Raw genomic sequence first — 5,682 nt, 5'->3', positions numbered from 1 at the left:
GGGGCTTCGTTTCCGAGCCACACGCGAGAAAATTCTCCCGCAATCCTGCGGTGCACAGTGAGGAAGTTCTTGCGTCCCCATACAGTCCACTTCTCACTTCCAAAACAAAAAAAAAAAAGGGACGCGCACAAACGCGGTGTTCGTCGGTAAGGTCGTCCCCTGAGTATGTCCACGGAGCCGTCCAAGACTGCGCCGAAGTCCAACAGTCTTTCGTCTCCCTCTGCAACTCCGGAGAAGGTTCGGCCTCCGACAACTCCGGTGACCGTGAAGCGTACGGATATTTCGCGCAAGTTCTCGTCAGTTCGCAGCCGCAGCGAATCCCCAAGGTCCCGTCCGTCTTCGTCCAGCTTACCTGAGGGTCGCAGATTCTCGGTTAAAGACTCGAGGGAACACAAAGGTCGTTCCAAGCTTTCAACTCAGACCCAGATTCCGCACGTTGTTGTGACGCACTGTTCTGACGCTCCCGTCACCCGATCCGTATCACAACAGCGTAGAGAACACTCCAGAATGTCCCTTTCCGATTTCGTTATAGCGTGCGACGCATTGACTCTGTTTGAAGCTCGCGAGAGTGAAGCTCTAACTTCTGAAGTGCCCTTGTTTTCCATTAAAATGCACTTAGAGCAGCTCAAATCCCTTTGGTCAACTGTCGAGATGGAATACTCCCGTTGTCACAAGGCCTTGACAATCCAAGCCGACGAGGAAAGCTTGGCAAACATAAGCCACATCAAGGCGAAGCACGAATCCGCTTACGCGGCATATGTGCGATGCGGGACGTTGTTCGGAGAACGCATCGAACAGCTCTCGGCACAGATGACGACTCTTAGGCGTCAGCCAACCGCTCCGTCGGGGACACCGGGGCATAGAGTTCCTCCGTGTGAGGTAGAGACATTTGATGGCGACAGCCTAGCATGGCCCACATTCCGCGATTTGTTCGCCGCCATTTATATCGGCAATCCGTATTTGTCACAAGTGGAGAAGCTCTATCACTTGAACGCCAAGACGCGAGGGGAAGCGAGAACCATCGTGGCTAAGTCCCCCTGACGAATGAGGGTTTCCAGGCCGCGTGGGAGAACCTCACCGCACGGTACGAAAACAGCCGTCTGCTGGTCATGACTCAAGCCAGACAACTCCTTCAGATTCCCGCGGTGGCACAAGAGTCGGGCAAATCCTTGCGAGAGCTGCAGACCGCGTTTCAAGGGTGTCTTACCGCACTTGAGCGTTCGGGTGTTAGTACTGAGAATTGGGATGTCCTACTTATCGCCATCTGCACTAGTAAATTGCCGAAGGCCACAATCCTCCTGTGGGAGCAATCAGTGCCCAATAAGACTGTCGTCTCAACGTGGTCCGATTTGAACCAATTTCTTACCGATCGGTATCGTGTCCTGGATGCCACCGAAGAACATAAGTCGGCCCCAAGTGTCCAAGCCATCCCCATTGGTCCCCGCAAATCCTCTGCAACGATGAAAGTCCAAGCGTTTCCAGCGAAAGCTCAGCTCAAATCGGCGTCTTGCAAGCTGTGCCATCGGGAAAATCACCCAATACGGCTCTGCCCTAGTTTCCTTGATATGCCTGTTCAGAGGCGGCTGGAAACCATTAGACAGCAGGGACTTTGTCTGAACTGTTTTGCCCGCGGTCATCAAGTGAAGGGCTGCTCCAGTGCGCATAATTGCCATACCTGCAAGGAACGTCATCATACGCTGTTGCATCCTAGTGATGTGTCCGTGCCCTCGCCATCCGCTGCGCAAGTCCCACCATCCAGCGCCACAGAGCGCCCGTCCGCGAGCGACCAGCTCACAAATGCTCAAAGTTATTTTGCATCTACCCCAGGCAGAGGCCTTTTAGGCACTGCGATTGTCACTCTGCACCATCGTGGTGTGGATCATCATATTCGGGCGTTGATCGACTCGGGAGCCGATTCAACTTTTCTCTCCGAACGTGTCTTCAGCATGGTCCAGCCCCTCTTCTACCCAGTAGACGCCGCGGTTACTGGCATGGGCCAGAGTGATGGAGGCTGCGCCGACAAGGTGTGTCTGCTAATGCTGTCTCCCCCGTGTGACAGATTGAACAAGATTGAGGTCTCCGCCCTGGTCGTATCCAAATTGTCAGGGGCCATTCCAACAGCTCCATTCCTTAATACGGTTCCGACGCAGTGCCTCGATCGCCCCCTGGCTGACCCGTACTACAACAAGCCCGCGCCTATTGACATGATCATCGGTGTAGACCTGTTTCCCCACATCCTCGGAGAACGGATCAAAAAGGATATTGGTGATTTTGTCGGGCTAGAAACCATCTTTGGATGGGTTCTGTGTGGGGCTATCACTCCTGACCCCCCCGGTGTCTAGATCCGTTTTCGCGGCACAGACGCGAGTTAGTCCCGAAGCAAAGCTTGATGTACTCCTCACCAAGTTTTGGGAGGTGGAAGACCTTCCCGCAAAGCCGGAAAAGGAGGATGACGCATTCTGCGAGCGGAACTTCCAGGAGACCACCCAAAGGGGAAAGGACGGCCGATATGTTGTGTCCCTACCGTTCAAAGATCCGAATAGCGTTGACTTGGGCCACTCAAGACCGATCGCGCTGGCTCAATTCCTGCGGAATGAAGCACGCCTTCTCAAGGATCCGGTTCTAAAAACGCAGTACGATGCCATTATTCAAGAGTACGAGGAATTGGGTCAGATGATTCGGGTGACGCCGCCTCAAGATGGGAAAAACTTCTATCTCCCCCATCATGCGGTGTTTAAGCCCGATAGCACCACCACTAAGGTACGCGTGGTATTTAACGCGTCGAGCCCCTCCACACAAGGCATCAGCCTCAACGATGTCTTGCACACCGGTCCTACTCTTCAGGCCGACCTCACGCTTCAGGTACTGAAATGGCGGTTCTTTCAATTCGTTTTCAATGCCGACATAACGCAGATGTATCGATAAATCCGAGTCGATCCCAGGCATACCCCCCTTTCAGCGGATCCTCTACCGAGACCGCTGCGGCAATATTCAGGATTACGAGTTACAAACTGTCACGTTTGGGGTTAACTGCGCGCCATTCTTGGCGATCCGAGTCCTTTTACAACTGGCACAAGACGTGCAAACGATGTATCCTCAGGCGAGCGAAATCCTTCGGAACTACATGTATGTTGATGATGTCCTTGCCGGCGCTCACACTGAAGCCGACGCTCGTCTCGCCATACGAGAGCTTCAAGCGGTCCTCCAATCTGCGGGATTCCCGCTTCGGAAGTGGACTTCCAATAAGAAGGAAGTACTTCAAGCCATTCCGAGAGAGCACCTGCTGCGAGAGGACTTTCTCGAGCTGGAAGACGCGAGCACCGCAAAAACCTTGGGTATTCGATGGCAAGCTGCTGAGGACGTCTTCTTCTTCACCACAGCGGACCCCCCCTTGAAGGAGTCGATCTCCAAGAGGCAGGTTCTGTCCCATATCGCTAAGCTCTTCGACCCCGCTGGGTGGCTAGCCCCATTTGTCATCCGAGCGAAGATATTCATGCAGCAAATCTGGCTTACCGAACTGGGCTGGGATGATGTTCTGCCGCCTCTCCTGCTGCAGCAATGGCATGAATTCCTGCAGGATTACCCAGGCCTCAGTCGACTCCGCATTCCCCGTTGGCTAAACACCAGCGATAAGCTCTCGTGGGAGCTTCATGGCTTCTGTGACGCGTCACAGAAAGCGTATGGAGCGGCCCTATATGTGCGGGTTCGGTACGGCAATCAAGTAGACGTCCATTTATTAACGGCTAAGACCCGTGTAGCTCCAGTCAAAACAGTCTCGCTGCCTCGGCTAGAGTTGTGCGGAGCGGTTCTGCTAGCCGATCTCTGGGCGTCGATCGTTCCTGAACTTCCAGTCCGACCTGCAACCTCCCAGTTTTGGACCGACTCTACCATCGTGTTGGCTTGGCTCAATAAACCTCCGTGCAGTTGGTCCACCTTCGTGGCCAATCGCGTATCCAGGATCTCCGAAAGCACTAGTGGCCAAAGCTGGTCACATGTGCGCTCCGAGGACAACCCCGCTGATCTGGCGAGCCGTGGAGTCTCCGCGGCCGAGCTATCGGCCAGCAGCCTCTGGTGGCATGGGCCGGACTGGCTCCAGAGAGCCCCCGAGTATTGGCCAACTCCCCATAACGAACTCCCAGACACCCAGCTGGAGCAACGGGTCCAGTGCCACACCACCGCGACCACCCTACTCGAGGACGTCAGCGAACGTTTCTCGAATTATGGTAGGGCTCTACGAGTCATCGCGTACATCCTACGCTTCGCCACCAAGAGGATTTCGACGCCTTCCACGGTTCGCCTCAACAATGACGAACTTCTTTCCGCCGAGCGCGCCTTGATTCGGACCTCTCAGCGGCGGGAATACCTCGCGGAGATACGGGCCCTGGGCGAAGGGCGACCCCTGCCATCATCCAGCACTCTACTCAATCTGAACCCATTTCTCGACCAGCATGGGTTACTCCGCTCCTGCGGACGACTCCGGGCCGCTGAGTCCCTCCGATATGATGAACGTCACCCTATTCTCCTCCCATACAGTACTCATTTCACTCGCCTGCTTGTCGCATTCGCCCACCGCATCACGTTGCATGGCGGCAATCAACTGATGGTGCGGTATTTGCGCACCAAATTCTGGATCCCACGGATAAAGAACATGGTAAAGTCCCACATCAAGGGGTGCAAGGTCTGCATCGTTCATCGTCGACGACTACAGACCCAGATGATGGGTGATCTCCCTCGAGAACGCATCACGTATTCCAGGCCCTTCACCCACACGGGCATTGATTTCGCAGGGCCGTTCGAGATCAAAAATTACACCGGGCGTGCGTGTCTCATAACTAAGGGTTATGTCTGCGTCTTTGTGTGTTTCAGCACGAAGGCAATCCATCTCGAGGCTACCTCCGACCTCACCACTGAAAGATTTCTGGCAGCCTTCTCTCGGTTTGTCGCACGGAGACAATGCCCACAGCGCATTTACTCCGACAACGGCAAAACCTTCGTAGGGGCCTCAAAGGCGCTCGAAAAAGATTTCCTGAACGCCACCAAGCTTGAAATAATGAAGGCATTCCCCCAGCACATCCTATCCTGGCAGTTCATTCCGCCAAGCGCGCCCCATATGGGAGGACTGTGGGAAGCAGGGGTCAAAAGTTTTAAGACCCTGTTTTACAAGTCCTCGTCCACTGTCAAATACACCTTCGAGGAACTTTCCACTCTCCTGTGTAGGATCGAAGCGTGCCTAAACTCCAGGCCAATCTCTCCCATGAGTGAGGACCCAGAGGATCTACTGGCCCTAAGCCCGGGACATTTCCTGATTGGAGGACCACTCTTAGCCATTGCGGAACCGGAAATTCTGGTCGAGCCTATGTCGCTGATCAACCGATGGCAGCGACTAAAGGCAATCCAGCAGGCTTTCTGCCGCCGCTGGAAGAGTGAGTATCTCAAGGAGCTTCACAAACGAAACAAGTGGAAATCACCGACTCGCAGCATCCAGACCGGCGACCTCGTGATCGTGTCCGAAGATCATCTCCCCTCCAACGAGTGGCGCTTAGGGCGAATTGAGCGCACTCTGCCCGGGGCTGACGGCCTCGTCCGAGTGGCTGATGTCACCACCGCGCGTGGGTCTATCCGAAGACCCGTAGCGAAGCTCATTCTGTTGCAAGACAGCAGGAGTCCTGAGTCTAAAACCTT

Source organism: Drosophila tropicalis, unplaced genomic scaffold (assembly GCF_018151085.1).
Source record: "Drosophila tropicalis isolate 14030-0801.00 unplaced genomic scaffold, ASM1815108v1 contig_188, whole genome shotgun sequence".
Classification (NCBI taxonomy): Eukaryota; Metazoa; Arthropoda; class Insecta; order Diptera; family Drosophilidae; genus Drosophila; species Drosophila tropicalis.
This window is presented reverse-complemented; position numbering follows the sequence as displayed.